Source organism: Acinonyx jubatus, chromosome B2, assembly GCF_027475565.1.
Source record: "Acinonyx jubatus isolate Ajub_Pintada_27869175 chromosome B2, VMU_Ajub_asm_v1.0, whole genome shotgun sequence".
Classification (NCBI taxonomy): Eukaryota; Metazoa; Chordata; class Mammalia; order Carnivora; family Felidae; genus Acinonyx; species Acinonyx jubatus.
This window is the reverse complement of record NC_069385.1, coordinates 43,472,062-43,489,891: the sequence shown is the minus strand read 5'-3', so window position 1 is coordinate 43,489,891 and position 17,830 is coordinate 43,472,062. Positions and strand designations below refer to the sequence as shown.

At 36.5% G+C, this 17,830-nt stretch overlaps 1 long non-coding RNA gene across 1 annotated transcript in view; it reads left to right on the top strand.

The window, feature by feature from the left end:
- Positions 1-17,174, top strand: part of LOC128315533 (uncharacterized) — a 332,664-nt gene extending 315,490 nt beyond the window's left edge. The window contains exons 5-6 of the long non-coding RNA XR_008298370.1: positions 16,309-16,402; positions 16,993-17,174. This is a non-coding gene — a long non-coding RNA (uncharacterized LOC128315533). The remainder of the gene's footprint in view (positions 1-16,308; positions 16,403-16,992) is intronic.
- The last annotated feature ends 656 nt before the right edge of the window (positions 17,175-17,830 follow it).

Sequence of the window (17,830 nt, the reverse complement as noted above, 5' to 3'; positions counted from 1 at the left end):
TCTCCGAAAGTATTTTTCTTCCTCACTATATTCCCTGATCATTTATTTAATTAGACCCTTGTCCAACTATGGCAACTTCCTCCAGATAAACCCACAGATAGCTGAATCCTAGGATAAATAGAATGTAGGCTTAATAGGGTAGACTTCTGCTTCATTCTGTTTCCAGTAAGATATTTGAAATTTCTCTAAGTGCCTCACCTGAGAACCCAACTTGGAATGATAAGAATATGAAAAATTCTTTGCCTGGGCTACTCCAACATTCTTTTCTGGGGACAGACTCTCAGATGCAGGGACAGACTGTGGATGTGACACCTTCTCCTGGCATGCCAGGCTGTAGAAGAAAAAGAATGCCCTGGTAGTACCTCATATACTTGCTGTGTTTTGCCAACGATAGATTATTTCTGGAGATGACAGTCTTCACTTACATCACCTGTCTTTCTCAGCATCTGGAAGTGAGACCTCTGTTTACCTCTGTGATCCTTCACTCATCTCTGGGCTTTTTCTTGGAGGAGCAGCACATGTAGAAGACACGACCCATGTTTTCCATCCTATGCATATGGGATGACCTAACTGCCCAGGCTAGGGTATCATTTATTCTTTCCAGTCCTTTATGCACCATTGATGCTCGAGTTACCTGAGAGAACAGACATGTTCCCCCAAACCTAAATGAACGGGCTCTTCTGACTTGGTCCAGGGGGGAGGTAATTACAATCCTTTGTGACTGTTTTGGTGGACTCACTCTGTACTATGCTACACTTAGTGCTCAGGAAGAGTCCCAAATCATCTTCCTCTAGCTAGGGAAGAGCTGTGCATCAGTCTCTGACCGTCCTTCTACAGTCTTTCACAAGACCACTGTAGCCAGTTTCTGGGGGCTTGCATCCCTGCTTCTCTCACCTACTCTGCTGCTTATACTACTGCATGGGAGCGAGTCAATGGGGTCAATATCTGGAACCTGCATATTCTATGAAGAAGAAGAGGAAGATGTGTTTTTTCCCTCTATTCCTTAGGGAGTCAACCAGAGGAAAATTTAAGTGATAAATACCTAGTGGTTTTCTCAACCAATTAGTTGAGAATGTTGATTAAGCCTGTTAGCCTTGAGTCAGAGTTACACCTTGACTTTCTATTCTCCTAGGGTGAACTCCTTTTTTTAGGAAGGTCCTCATTTTTTTTTAAGTAAAAAGACCTCTGAGGAGTCTATTTCACTTAATTCTTTCTTGATATGTTATTCCAGATTCCTAAAACACCAGTATTTCTTGCATATATTTCTTTCATTACATTTCCAGTGTTTTTCCTCAAGGTCAGACACATGATAATGAAATCACAGGCTAGGCAAACCTAGGTTCACATCCCAGCTCCGCTGCTTACAAATTATGTGGACCTTGGCATGTTACTTATCACCTTCTCATATCCTAAGCTGACTCATCTTTAAAATAAAAATAAGAGCAGTTCATGCCTCGTAGGGTGATAGTGGGACTGCATGAGCTAATGCATATGAAGCACTGAGAACAGAAGTGAGCACATAATGCATGCTCCATAAAGGTTAGCTGCTATTATTGTTATTACTTTTGCCTGGATTACCACAGAATTGTCTTAACTGGTCTCCTAATCTTTATTTGGAGCTCTTCCATCTATTCTCCTCACTGCTGTAAGAGTAATCTTTCTGAAACTTAACTGTGATTATGTCACTGCTCTGCTTAAGACCTTTAATTGATTTTCATAGCTTTTATCCTGATGTTTAGACTTCTGAGTCTGGCATACAGGTCCTTTGAAATCCCTTGCTGTCTCCCTCATCTTGTTTCCTGCCAGTATTTCCAAGGTTTCATTGCTTTCAGCATGATCACATACTTAGAGTTCTCTGAAAGCAGAATACACTTTTATGTCTCCTTGATGTTGTGCATATTCCTATTCGTGGAATATATTTGTTCTCATTTTCCTCTTTTTAATTTCTTATTTTTTTTACCTGTCTTTAATTTCTCCTCATTCTTCAAAACCGATCAAAAACGTCACATCCCCCCATGAAACCTTCTAGTTGTCAGGAGTTTGATTGAGAGAATCTCACTCTCTCTGCCTGTTAGCTTCTTCTAAACAGGCCCATCCTGGCACTTCTCATGTGGGGCTATAATTATCCCTTTTCTATTTGTGACCCTTTTAAATTGAAAGCTCTCCTGGGGCCAAGAGCATGTATTATCATGTATCTTTAATGTATAAGCTATCTAGGAAATGGTAGATACTTAGTGTTTGTTGAATAAAAAGCCTGAAGAGGAAAGAAATGAAAAACCAAGGTATGAATGGGAGGAGAGGCACAGTAATACCCAGAGGAAGGGTCAAAGATTTTCTCTCCTACTCTGGATTTCACTATGCACTGTTAGAAGGGGCAGGGTATTTCTAAGATCTTAGGAAGTGTGTGGAAAGAAGGTTGTGGAATTCTCTAATGTTGCTGGAATAGATTTGTATTTGGGCTGAGATGTAGAAAGTATTTAATGGTCTGAAACTGCCCCTCCTCGAGGCTGTAGAAAATAGCTGGGTTACTTACTTATACTCGAGAACCTCTTTAGAACAAATCTCAAATATCTGATATGTGGATATTCCAATTTTCCTATTTCATTCTGTTAGCGTCTCAGAGTCATACATTCTCTCCCTTTCTGATCCCCTATAATAAATGGGATTGCCTAATACATATTTACATATTAAATGATATCCATATTACATAATGTAGTGGTAGTGAAGAAAAAAATGGCTGAAATCTGAGCTGCATGTCTATGAAAAGAGGCTTTAAGTTCATATTTGATTGAAAGTTGCTTAGATAATACACTATTGTTTTTCTTCCTACAAAATTTTCTCATAGTGAGTAGTTTATTTGAAAAATTGTCAACAAGCACCAGGGACTATATTATTCAGTAGATAAAAGTCCTTATCTCTATTAAGAAGATGTGGTTTTAAAGCCTTTATTAGAGGCAGAATTTCCAATGGTTATACTTGACCTAATGACTGCATTATTTGAAAAAACTTACAAACTATCCAATAATAAAAAAATAATTTTCTACATGGCAAAAAGGACTTAAACAACTTTATGCCCTTATCATAAATGTCATATAGTGTGCCACAGTCTCTGCTTCCGAGATTCAATTATTGAGTTTTTAATAAAGCACATCATCAGTTAATTGAAAAAATGGTTTAAGGCAAAAAAAATTTTTGAAAGAGCATCATAAACATTTGAAACCATAAAATTGTAAACACTTAAAGCTTATAAATAGGGCTTTACGGGAAGTCAATTTGGCTTCTTACACTTGTTAAAAAAGGGATATTTGATGCGAATCTTAAAAATCATAAAAAATAAATATTTGGAATTACTTCTACTTTACATTGGAGTAATTTATGTTGATATTATCATATTAAATTAAAGAGAAAGCATGGTGAATTCAGAAGGCAATATACAATTTTCAATTGACAGATGGGTTATTTTCCTAAAGTTCCTTTATGTAGTTCCTTGAGAATATGCTGATTGAAGTACCTTTTTTTAAAAAAAATTTTTTTTAATGTTTATTTATTTTTGAGAGAGACAGACCAGACGACCAGGGGAAGGGCAGAGAGAGAGGGAGACACAGAATCTGAAGCAGGCTCCAGGGTCTGAGCTGTCAGCACAAAGCCTGACGCGGGGCTCAAACTCACCAACTGTGAGATCATGACCTGAGCGAAAAGTCAGAGGCTTAAGCGACTGAGTCACCCAGGTGCCCCTGAAGTCCCATTCTGTAGTTGGATTCCTAGATCAGGAAATGGAAGTTACTTCTGTAGGAAGTATAGTGCTAAATATTATGACATCACTCCACTGGGAATGTACTTTAAGCATTTTGGCTGGGATTTCAGGAACACATCTTGTTTTGCTCCTGTGGGAGTAAGAATTACCAACTCTACATCACAGGATTCCTAGAGTTGCAGTGACCGTATGTTTTAGATTTTCTGAGTTGGTTCTGACAGCATGTGATGTTGACAAGCACCCACCCTATACTGTGAGCTCCCTAAGGCAGTCACCATGTTCACTCAACATCCTAGCTTGATGCTTAGAATACAGCAGAGAACAAGACCACATATCCCTGCCTTCATACAACTTTCTGTTTTTTTGTTATGAAGAATTCACCAAGTTCTATAGAAATTACCTCATGGAACTTAATTGAAATTGTAACTGGTGGAAAAAAATATGGTCAAGGGAGACGTCTCGTGTCATTTTAGGATCTTAGAGATTCTTTAATTCAAAAAAATTGACCTAAAGCTTATGAAAATGAAACTAAAAACTTCATAAATGTCTTTTCTGAGATTTTGTGGCTAATAGTTAATGAAACTGCGACTGTGACATGGGTAGATCTTACTACACTCTTAGTATAGTGTTTATTTTATATTCATACATGTTGTCAATTTGTCACTTTTATCTATTTATGTAAGTAGGAGTGTTATTAGAATTGTGAAGCTGGAAAATATCTAAATAATCATTAAATGTCAATATTTAAAAACAAATCACCCATGATCCTCTCAATTTAACATGCTCTGCTAAACAGAAATGTCAATGTCTAGGTCATGACTAATCCACTGAGAGTCTTTCACATATACTGGGTGACCTAGCTGTAGAGTAGCCAAGGTTAAAGGCACTTAAGTGCCACCCAGACAAGAGACCAGTGTATGGTTGTTGTTCCCAGAGAATAGACAATAGGAGGAGAGAAAGAGTATGCAGTATCCAGACCCTTGCACTGCGTTGGTCCCCTGTGGCCAGGGCATCCACTCTGCAGCCAGCAGTCCAGGGTGATGTAGCTGCACATCCCCTGCTTCATGCTGCAGTGGAAATATCCCATCACTCCCCACCTCCCCTAGAGAAAACTGGGTGTGTGCCCGAGGGCCATTGACTCAAGTACTTAAGCAGAACAAAAGAGTAAGAGAGTCTGATATAGGAAGAGATTTTCTTAAATAAGGAAGTCAGTCCATCACAGGCTGTGATGATTCTTTCTCTCTCAGTGAAAAGTGTTACAGGCCCAAAGCCCATTCTTATGTGGCTGGAGTCCAAAGTTTGCATGTATGCCCAACAGAGAGGCTAGAGTTCTCTTAACTACCAGATACAACAGCTAGGTCTACCACCATGTGAGGGGCTTAAGAACACCTAATCCCTGCGTTTCTGAGGGTACCCCTATAACTTCTTGCTAACATTTAACAAAGAATTCTGTCAAGACTATAGGCAAGTATCACCCTACTCCCAGAAGTTCAGGGCCCTCAGCCCATGAAGGCCACAGTGTATCCCCCAGACTGCTGGCTTCTCCTCAGAGCAAGCCTGAGAACACTTCAGGCTTCAAACAGTCACAGCCTTGAAGCTGCCTCATCCACTTCAGAAATTTGAGTCCATTTCATCATACTGTTCATTACCATCACTCAAAATGCATGTTTGTTTTTCTCTTACACACTGTTTCCTTTCCCACATTTTGCCTTTTCAAACTTTCCTTCCATTATAAACAGTCTCTACAATATTCTCAGGCTGTTGAGGGAATCCTTCTTCCTCCCCTTTGCTTCAAAAGGAACCTGATAACAAATTCCCTTGAGTAATGCCAAGTGGAGGGTGATCATGTAGTCTCCCCTCGCCTACATGCATGGGTGGTGGAGGTAAATGCAGAGTCCTCCTTGCTCTCCAGTGCTTTTCCCTCCTGTGTTCTACTGTAAGAGTCCCTTCTGGTTATTTTTAATGTTTATTTGTTTTGAGAGAGAGTAACCGTGAGTCAGGGAGGGGCAGAGAAAGAGGGAGAGAGAATCTCAAGCAGGCTCCACACTGTCAGCACAGAGCCCAATGCAGGGCTTCATCCTACAAACCTCGAGATCATGACCTGAGTTGAAATCAAGAATAGGATGCTTAACCGACCAAGCCACCCAGGTGCCGCTAGAGTTCCTTCTGTTTTGACACTCAGGCCATCAGAGCATCCATCCTATGCCTTGGCTCCTCCTGACCACTTTCACACTGGTGGGAATGCTGCCATCCAGCTTATAGTCTCTGTCTTTCTACCTTACTTTCCCCTACTGAATCCTTTCACAGAGGTCAAGACTTACCAAATACAGAGTATACTTTTAATATTTTTTTTATAATTTTTTTTTAATTTATATTTGAGAGATAGAGATAGAGTGTGGGGGGGGGGGAAGGGCAGAGAGATGGAGACACAGAATCTGAAACAGGCTCCAGGCTCTAAGCTGTCAGCACAGAACCTGACACGGGGCTCAAACTCATAAGCCATGAGATCATGACTTGAGCCGAAGTCAGACGCCTAACCAACTGAGCCACCCAGGTGCCCCTGCAGTGTGTACTTTTAGTCTTCACTTACTTGGCCTCCCTTAATCATGTCCTCTCACCCAAAACTAGGAACCCCTTCTCCTGGGCCATTCTCAGTGAGTGGTGGTGGGTGGGATTGATTCTTAGGACCCATTATGCCACCTCTCAGACATAAGAAAAAATTTATAAAATAAAAGCTAATTATTGATTTTTATGAGTTAATTCCATTTTATCCTTGTAAACATCATGTGAAGTGTTCAAGGAAGATATTGTAAACATATTAAAGGTGAGAATCTGAGGCACAAAGAGAGTAAGTAGTTTGTCAAAGTTTCACGAGATGGCAGAAGCCAAAACTAGCATTTAGATCCCTTTCTGATGCTCCTTCCACTGTGCCAAGAAGTATTAGTGAAAGAATAAGGGTATAGAAAATGCCCTCATAGATGGATTTCAAATTCAAATTCTTATTTGTATTTATGATTTAGTAGTGTACGAAAGAAGCAAATATTAAGATACAAATTCTGAAGTAGATTTCCTAGATCATCTTACATTCAGAACAGTGTTTCAGGCCTTATTTGAATGAATTTAGATTGGGTGACATGACTTTCCATCTGCAATTTCTATGTGTTTTAGTATCAAAGAACTACTCTGTGAAACTTGCAATTAAAAGAAAGCAGAATAATAATTTTTATGTAACCTCTGTAGCAGAAGAATCTTAATGGTGGGTAATAAAATGTTGAAATGAGATATATTTTAATTAGGTAATAATACCAAGCTTTGTTTATTAACTACTGTGAAGGTTCTAATGAGCTGTGAATTCTGAGGGCTCTTTGGCAAGGAAATGAGAACATTTAACAATTTCCCAAACTAATCTCATTATGGAGAAGTCAGCCTTGCACAGGCTTTATTTAAAAATGAAGAAGCAATGGAAAACTTCTCTGCTGGCTCCTCATGATACATCTTGAATACAACTTCCTTTGTTCTTTTATATTTCTGAAAAACACTATTTTTATACCTAAAAGTTTAGAAGCCAAGTTTCCTAACCCAGGATGAACATAATCAAGTGGAATAATCTTTTTGCAGTGTCGTTTCAGAAATAATTTCTGATTTTGAGGTCTTCTCAAATCTCTTTCTGTCCTCACATTAATCAGAAGTATGCTGTAGCTGAGGTATATATATGTTTTTATATCACCAAGGAGCTGTGACCAAAACTCCATGGTTCTTAGATCCAGTTAGGCTGCTTAGACAGAAGGTGACCAGAACCCTTCAAGTCACAGAGCTAGTCAGAGCAGGAACATGATTTCAACCCAGGTCAGGCAAGATCTAACGTCCATGGCCTTTCATCCATATAAATTGAAATTAAATATTAATTCATCCTGATTACCCTGTCTTGCCACGTTATTACTGAGGTTAATTCTTCAAATGAAACTTCATTGGTATGTACTCAGGGTATAATTCAATTTTTTTAAGAAGGTTGAGTTTCCAAAATTCTGAAAGGCAAATAAATAGTTGTATATTCTCTTTGCATGAGGACTATTGAAATATACCTTTGTGTAAAGATTTTCTTAATTGTTGTAGGTGGGAATAGCAACAAAACAAAACAAAACAAAAGACCAAAAGCCTTGTATTTTTTAACCCCTTCTTTTGTTTGAATGTTTATTTTTGAGAAAACTTCATTTGGCAAAATGCATTTCCTATTTTTCCAAAGGTTAAGCCTTTTCTTTACTGGCAATATCACAAAGTAATTTTGTTGGAAATAAAAGAGGTTTAACTGGTAATCCTAGAAGAATGTTTTCATGAATGGAAGGCATGTATAATATTTGTTATGGTTATGATTCTGACGCTTTATACAGCCAAATTGGACTTAACTTTTCTATTTATCTTGCCAACATGTATATAGATTCTATATACATTTATATATACAATAGATTTTAATTCATACATATATCATTTACTTTAAAGGGGTTTCAAGTGATATGATTTATAATGTTCTAATATTTAATCATTAGAAAATCACTCAAAGACAGATTCTTCATGGGATATTTATCTGGAAATAGATGCCAAGGTCATAAAAGAGAGGAGGATGTAGCTAAATTTATCCATAAACACACTTGATATTGTTAGCTGACAACCTGTGGGCAAGTCCAAACTGAATTTTAATTTTATATCAAGCAGTGGTGGCAATGTAATTGGCTACTTACCTGTTAGTACACTTTTTGCTTATTTGAAATGTATGCTTTAGCTTACGTTCTTATGTTGAAAGCTATCACTTTTCAATTTTATTTTCTTTGCTATGACTATTCAGTGTCTATTTTTGCTGAATAAGAATTTTAAGAAGCTGAAATAGAATGAGATTTCTAGTTCTATAAACAGACTGATGTTAATAATATACCAATCAGTTATTAATTCTTAAGGAGGTTTCACTCTCAAAGATATAGCAATCAAGTACTGTGTCTATGGTATCTGCCCCAGGTATGATACACTGATCTTAACATCAGTCCATTCTGGTCATTCCAGACTGCTCAATTGTTCATCAGTTTGACTCCAAGGAGAAACCCAACCTGGGTGAAGCTTAATTCTGTTAGTCTTCTCATAAGGTCATATAAATCATATACCAGTATACTTCATTTAAATGGAATTTTGATTTCTGAGTATCTGGATGTTTAGAGCAACCATAGTCAATAATAACCTAGTTCATGGGAGTATTATTGGCTTTTAATACCATGATAGAAAAATTAGCATGAACCAACTTGTAAAAATTAAGAATAGATTCTGACTTTCTGCAAAGCCTAAAAAATAAGTATATGGTATTACTAGTACATGGTAATACTAGTCTAAATGGGTAATAACAATTTCCCTGGTAGGCTAGCTTACATTTGAATCATATGTAAAATTTCATGTTTCAATTCCCATTTAACATATTTAGAATAACCATTTTAACATCTTTAAAACATGAGATCATGTCCATGGGCCATAAAAATGGCATGAAAATTATATTCTTTACTGATGATATTGCTTTAGAATTGGACACCAGGAATGGGTACAAAAATCATTGTAACTTATAGCTACCATTGGAAAGTTGAGTTCAATATTAACAGTGTCAAGTCAGAAAAGTTTGGTTTTTGGCAGACCTTTTAAAAAAGGTTTGAATCTTAATATTAAAAACTGTACATCAGACGGATTTATTCTGTATCCTGTGTATTTTGCTGCAGACCATTGGATGTTCATGCTGCTCGAAAGTGAGTAATGCACACATATAATACTGAGTTTCTTCCATGGTTGATATAGATAACTAGTAATATCTTCTCTATTGTTCCTTGGGTTTTTATTTTTTATTTTTACCTGTATAAAAGTTGTAATGATAGTACAGTAACAACTCATGTACATTTCACCTCTATCTAGCAGTTGCTAACATTTTGCCTTTTTTGCTTTATATATCTCTCTAAACATTTCTTTTTTAATCCTTATTAATTCTTCTCTCTCCCTCTATTCCGTCCATTCTTTCCTCCTGTCTCCCTCCCTTCTTTCCATTTCTTTCTCTCTTTTCTTTTATTGCTTTTATCTTATTTTAGAACAATTTTGAATTACTCTCAGAAGTGAGCTAATTCTTTTATTTTAAGTTTATTTACTTATTTTGAGAGAAAAACAGAACACATGAGTAGGGGAGGGGCAGAGAGAGAGGGAGAGAGAGAGAGAATCCCAAGCAGGCTCTTTGTTGTCAATGCAGAGCCCCATGTGGGGCTCAAACTCATAATCTGTGAGATAATGACCTGAGCTGAAGTTAAGAGTCAGATGCCCAACTGACTGAGCCACCCAGGCTCCCCACAAATGAGCCACTTCCTTAACTAACATTCTTTAACATGTATTTCACCTAAGATCATATATTCCCCTAAATAACTACATTTTTCAACCTAAGGAAATTGAAGAATTTTTCCTAACTGTTCTAATAACCTCCTATGTAGCTCTCCTATATATTACATTTATTCATGTCTTTCTGGTCTCTTTGCATCTAGAACAGTTCACCAGCTTTCTTTCTGTGTTTTTCATGTCATTGGCATTTTTTAAATGTCCAGGCCAGGGTTTTTTTTTGTTTTTGTTTTTGTTTTTTTTTTTTTTTCAGAATATTCCTTGATTTGGATTTGTGTGATTATTTCCATATCCACACTTAAAATATTGTAAAATTACATAATCTCTGCTAGAATCTGTGGTATCATTTATAGTCTTTTCTAAGGCACTTAAGGTATTTTTCCTTGAAAATAGGAGATTTTTTAGAATTATAAGTATTAGATGATGTGCCAACTCTTTATTTTTATCTTTGAGTTTGAGGAAATTTTCAGATTTTAAATTTCTTCCAAAAATATTTTATTCACTCTATCACTACTTTTGGATGAGAGATGGTCCCAAGTATTGGTAACACCTGGTTCCCTAGGTCATAAGAACTTGGAAACAGAAATATGAAAATCAGAACACTGGCCAATTTTTGTTTAAAAATAAAATTTTCCTCAATTCACAATCAAATATTAATGTACTATATTACTGTAAGAGTGTTAGTAGACATTTATTAAATGTCAGATAGATGAACCAGAAATAGCAATTAAAACACTCCTAACCTTCTAGTAGTAGTTTACAATAACGTGGGAGAGAAGACACACATAAAATACTCAAATACAGTATTGTAAGTGCTTAGATGTGTGAACAAAGTGCCAAGTAACATAGGGCAGACAACTTCTCATGCTGCTGGGGAGGAATAGGGTGGGTGCTGGGGCATCAGGATAAGCTTTACCTTTGAGAGGGCACTTGAGGAGTGAAAACAGGTGAGTGCAGTGGTAACATGCCCAAGTTTTGAGTTTTGAATTCAAGGTTTGGCTTTGAATTCAACTGTGTGATCTTTGGTAAAATATAATAACTTTCTGACACACAGTTTACTCTTCTGTAAATTGGGGATAATAATACCTATCCTGTAGTGCTCTGAGAATTGAGTAAGATAATGAACGTGTGTCACCCAGAATAAGTGTTTAATAAATGGTAGCTCTTTCCAGGATTATTTAAATATGATTGGTAGTCTCCTTCATAAGTAGAAAATGACACAAATATGTGCCATATATAGTACACTAGAAGAAAGGGTGTTTTCTGTGGATTCAGCAGGCCTACAAGAAAGTAAGACTGCAGAGTTTAGCCCCAGATTTTGTCGAAAATGTTCACTAACCAAATAAGAAAGGACATAATCTTTTGAACAGTCACAGAGTTTGGGAAAGGGAAGGTAGTATCAGGATAAGATCTGTGTTTCAGTAAAATCAGCCTGGGGGGCAGTGTAAGTGATGTATTCTCTGGATCCTAACCTAAGAGGTCAAGATGACTTGAATGCTGTATGTGCACATATAAAATGTAGGAACTGATAGACTTTTGAGAAGCATCTAATCACCACCCTGGGGCAGAAGGATATGATTCAGTGGGCTTCAGGAAAAAAACATTCGAACTTTTATTTATTTCTACTTCACCTTTTAAATTTATTTTTGTATGTTTAAAAAATATATATTATGCATTAGCAAAATGAAACAGACACATAATTTATGAATATATAAATGTGTGTATGTTGTGAGTGCATACAGACTTTTTTTTTTTTTTACTGAGATGTGAATGATCTGAAATGTTTTGAGACCTCCTTTCCAGAGGGTCTGTTTCAAAGTTTAAGGACTTCTGAACTAAAAGTAGCTAGTAACTAGTAGAAAAGCTAGTTAGTGTAGTAGTTCTGTGGTCCCGATGAGTTTTTTTTTTTTTTTTTAAGTCTTAAAATGTATTTTAATAAGTTGATGCAGCATAACTGGTCCATTTCTCAGAAAAACTCCAAAGATATCAGGGACAAATCAGACATGGTACACCAATTAAAAAATGCACAGCATAACTACCTAAGGTAGTCAAGAATAAGAGCTACTGTCCGACTTTCAGCACACAAAATTTCTGTTCCTAAGGTGGTACTAGGCCTATCAAGAACAGCTGTGAACAGCAACATCATAGACACTGAAGGCCCTTCCTGGGTTGTCTTTACCCAAGAAAAAAAGATGGAGGCAACTCAACACAAGATTTTTTGAAGATAAAAGCCTGATTAGTTTTAATAAAGATTTGATTTAGGGTAATAAGATTGGAATGGAGAAAGGAGCTAGGTCTGAAAGGCTGAAAATAAGTTCATCATCAGGAGCTTGAAAGCTGTAATATCACCATAGATACCTTTGTTTACCAAGGATTTGAAGATTAATAAGGGATCAGCTGAGAGGTGGCTGAAAATGTATCTTACACCCATCCTAGGCAATCCTTTGAATGATTTATCTTAGAGACAAACTTAAGTTCTTTGATAACCGGTTGCCTAATTGGATTATGAAATTCAGTTGACAAGTAAGAAGTAAAGAAGGATAATAATGTGTATTGAGTTTTCAGTTCAGAAGTGGTCCTGTGAGGAAGAGTTGATTAGAGTAGAACTTTCTACCTCTTTACATGAATTGAGTGGTGATAACTTAATTAAAATAATTAAAGTATCAATTAACTAACTACATGACTTTATGGAGAACAAAGTTGAATGCTTTATTGATACAGAGTCAATAGGTTAAAGTTAATTTTGAGGAATGCTCTTATATACTGTATCTGAAGGAATGAAATTTTGCTGAATCGCAAACTGCTAGAATGATCAAGGAAATAAAGGTTTTCATGAAAACAAATCAAACGTGAGTAAAGAGTACATATTTGTTCCGTAAAATGACAGTACTATGTTACCCTCAGTTTTGTCAATACAGAGATATTCTTTGAGTTTGTTATACTCCTCTGTCAAAACATGGATAGTTTTTTTTTTTTCTGACAAAATGGAGGGAGCATGGGTACTTTTAAATCTACTTTAAAAAAACCTTTATACTAATGTAATTAGAACAAAGCAAGGCTTGGGAAGTTACACTGTACATAGCAGAGAAACATTTTCTAGAAAACCCTATTCATTCATCATTTATTTAGTCAGTATTTCAATCAATCATTCTTTCCAGAAATAGTTCCTGGATATATCTAATTTGGACCAAGAATGTGGTAGGTCTGTGAATAGTGTGATCAAGACAGAAAAGGATCCTGACTTTATGAATCCTAAATGGAGATACAGACAAATACATACATACATACATACATACATAGGACTAATTGCAGAGTGTGAGAACAAATGCTGTGAAATTTATAAACAAATTATATGATTGAGAGTACCTGAAAGAAAGTGTGGTATGTGTGGTTACTTTTTCCAAAATGGACAGGGAAGGTCTCTGAAGATAAGTGACATTTGAGACTTGAAATATGAGAAGGAATCATATCTCTGACCCCAACTTTAGAAAAAAAATTCTTATGATTTTTTGTCTGTCTTTTGAACAATCAATAAATGAAAATGCAAAATCATCCGTTTTTCAATAAACCCATGATGAATCTCCTTAACATATAACTCTACTTCTTCTAGAAACCTCCTTCAATTAAACTTTTCTGATTATTTCCAGATGTATTCTTCAGTTACCGTCATGTCCTTTTTATGATTATATTGCTCGACTTATTGTCATCTGCTACGTTTCTGTCTTTATGTTTACCACAGTTTAATTCAGTGTGGCAAATGTTTTGTAGCTGAACAACTCAGTAAGTTCAGCAAGAAAAAGATCCCTTCAGATGTTAGGGGGGAGGAAGGGATATAAGATAAATTTTAATAAAGTATTTGGCTGTGTGGTAATTTAACTTTTATCAAAAAGACTATAATATATACAGTGACACCCAGTGTCACTCTCCATCCAAATCTCAATCATTTGGTCTTCTACACCCCCCACTGGGTGAATGTCATGTCTTTTCTGTTACTCTTGCTTTTGATTTAAGTGGACTATGCTCAGCAAAGAATTTTTTTTATTCAATCAGAAAAGGTTGATGTTTTCATTGATTATTTTTTTCTTAGGTATGATCTGCCAACATAACTGAAATAAACACACAGTGTTGCTATGTCCCAAAGACCTTAGCTGACATTCGGGTATTAGAGGATCTGTCCCCACATCTGGATTCTGATACAGTTCAGGAGATTAGTGCTAATTTGCTAGAGAGATGCTGTCTTTCACCAATTATTTTTTTAATGTTTATTGATTTTTGAGAGACAGAGAGAGACAGAGAATGAGCATGGGAGGGACAGAGAAAGAGAGGGAGGGACAGAGAAAGAGAGGGAGACACAGAATCCAAAGCAGGTCCCAGGCTCTAAGCTGTCAGCATAGAGCCCAATGCGGGGCTTGAACCCATGAACCATGAAATCATGACCTGAGCCGAAGTCGGACGCCCAACTGACTGAGCCACCCAGGTGCCCGTGTCTTTCACCAATTCTTATGAACAAAAGATAAATTTAGAGACATAATCCATAAAAATTGTCCTAGGCTACTTCTGAGGGTTTCTTGACAGAAAGTGAAGAAATGTTTCTATCCATGCCCATGCGGACTTATATATTTAAGAATTTATTTCTTGTATATGCTTTATTTCCTATTTTAACTTTTCAGCCCCCCATGACTTTCCTGGAACTTTTACCCTGAAATCCAGTATTTGGCCCTATCATTAAGGACTGCCATGGCAATGTCTTTTTCCTCATCTTTAAATAAATTCACTAACATTGATAATGCACATGGCCTCTTGGGATTCTGAAAAAAGTCTATTCAGCAAACGCGGTTTACATTTCTTTGCACTGATTTGACCTAGCCCTTTTATTTCTTTAAACAGTAAGCTAGCACAACTGTGTGATCTACTATCAAAGACGCTTGCCTCTCATCACTATTCGGAAGACTTCTCCCCTGTCTCTGACACATTTTTATAAATTGAGACCATCAACTCCCTGTATTACTCTGCATCCTTTTAAGGGCTACTGAGCATTTAGCCATGGAAATGGAAGTCTATATATTAAAATCCTCAAACTATTTTTGATGCAAAACCTATAGTATTCCTCTTAATCTCTGTTGATTCTCATTTTCTGAGACCTGACATTACTGTAGTATTTCAGAAGCACATTCTGTTTTCCAGCCCCGGAATGTAATTTCTGAAAACTTCTCTAGTTCTGTAAAGGAGGGATTTTTCAGTCCCCTGAGGTCTCCAAGTGCCAATGAATCAGGTCTGAGTCTGGGAAAAGGCCCTAAAACTATTCAATTATACCTGCTACAGACCTCTTCTTTTCTTCTAAGAAAGACTCTGGTGTTTTAATAAATTATGTGTCTGTAGATGTGGCTTAAACACTAATTTCCATCCTGTAGCCTCATGAGAGAGTTTCTTAGATTTTTACAGTTTGGCAATCTCCCAGAGTTCTAAGGCTCTCTATTCCATTTGATCTGTCTAGTTACAGATCAGGCATTCTCCAAACTCGGAGTAATTCCTACAATTTGCTTTTCACCTTAATATGGAGCTATAAGGGCAATTCAATCATGGCTTGTGTCTGCTTTGGCTTGTCCCCCAAATTCAGCCACCTGACTCTCATGATGAAAGGTCAGTCTTGGCTCACTGGAGGTGCATCTGGGCAATAACGTTATATCTAAAACTCCATGAGTCCCAGAACTGTGTTTTGAATAAAATTGTTTTTGTTTCTTTTGACTTTAAAAACAATCACACATGTTGTAATATTAAACAAAGTTGAAGAGAATGCTTTATTTTGAGAAGATTCAGAGGATTTCAGATGAGGGCATTATGTTGCATGGTATGCAGTGTACCTAAGCACCTCTTTTTTGTCAAAGTCCTATTTCTCATTGCAGCTGACCAAATCCCAACTTCCTTCCTTGATTGTGTTCTCTTTTCCTTTACAAAAAAAAAAAAAAAAAATCCCAAGCTCACTGGTCCTTTCCCTCACAACAAATCCCTTCCTTCCTTTAACTCAGCTCCTCCAATACTGTTTCTTTCTGCCTTCATATCTCTTTTAGCTACCACTGACAATCTCTTCTCCATATTTTCATGCATTTTCCTATTCCAATGCATTTAACCATTTTCTGATTTTTGTTATCTAGTTTGCAAGCCTATGAGACCTCATTCAGCAAAATAATGGCCTTCTGGCTGAAGTGTACACAAAGGATCAAAGAAAAGTAGTATCTTAGTATGAAGGTAAGTGGATGTATATCCTTGCGATTTGGTCATTTTGTCTTTATCATATTATTACATGTCAAATTACATATCAAATTATTACAAATTTCATAACTCCAAAACAACTTATAAACATGTAAAAAAATAATACCAAGATAGATTCAAGTCACTGATGAGGGCTCTTAGCATTCAGCCCTTAACAGGATTTCTGATTTCCTTCTTAACATATGTAAAATGGATCAAATTAAGCACTCTTGACATTTAGACTCTTAAAACAAAACAAGAAGCCAATTTACACTTCACTCAGAATAAGCAAAAAAGAAGAAAATAAAAATCCCCACAGATGCAGCCTGCCATCCTTTCAACTTCTGAAGTGAAGTCTTATGGATAGACTGCTTCTCAAGAAAAGATCAGAGTAGATTAGTGGTTTCACTGGGTTTTAGATGATAGAGGCCAGGCAGTGAGCTTGTCCTATTCTGGTATTAGATACCTGGCTTGAGATTGAACCAGAAGGTGATTGGTAATTATTCCTATGGAAGAACAAGGTCAGATATCAGTAAATCTCCAAGATGAACAAAGTCCTCTCTGTATTGTTCCTAATTGCTTCACAGATTGCTGATGACTTATGATCTACTGCTCATCTTTATAATGTCAGAGATTGGAAAAGATCCCATGCCAGATAGAATGTAAATACTTTGACCCTCTGCCTCCAGAACACTTTCCCACTAAAGATCGTCTTATTGATCCTCTCAGGTATGAGTGATTTTTCTTAAGTTTTCCTTAAGTAAGACAGGGCTGGCCCTTTAAAATTAACAGCATGACCCTAATTGTTGCAGCTTACATGGAGAAATGTGAAAAAAACAAGGGCAACCAAACAAACAAATATAAAACCTGAAATTGTGCAGAACAAGCTCAATTACAATTTTAATTTTTTTTTTGTTGAAGGAGGGAATTAGACACATTTAGAGGTTCCTCTATTCATATCATATTTTTTTTACCCATCATTTTTCCTCAAGAACATCACAAGCCTTTCTCTTCCTTAGAAAGCAGATAACATGAAGTTTCTTTTCTGTCTCAAATATCTTTCCCCCTTTGTTCCTGCTGTCTGTCTCTGTACTAGCTTCCCCCGACTACATTAACTCCCACCCTTGCTGTAATAAATATCATTTCTCATTTCACCCAACGGCAAAACACTACTGTTTTTACTATCTTACTTTTGATTAATACAACCCCATCAGCTATTTCCCTTGTTCCTCATGTATTTATTTATTTTTTCTTCCTCTCATCCTCCTTCAGTATTTGAACTATTAGCTGACATTTTTCCTCATTCTACCAATTCTCAGAAAAAGTGTTATTTGAAAACTTCTCTGTCTCCAAAGATTCTACAATTTTTTTAAATCAGTGTTTGCGCTTCATCTCAAGATTAAACAACTCTCTAAACACTGATAA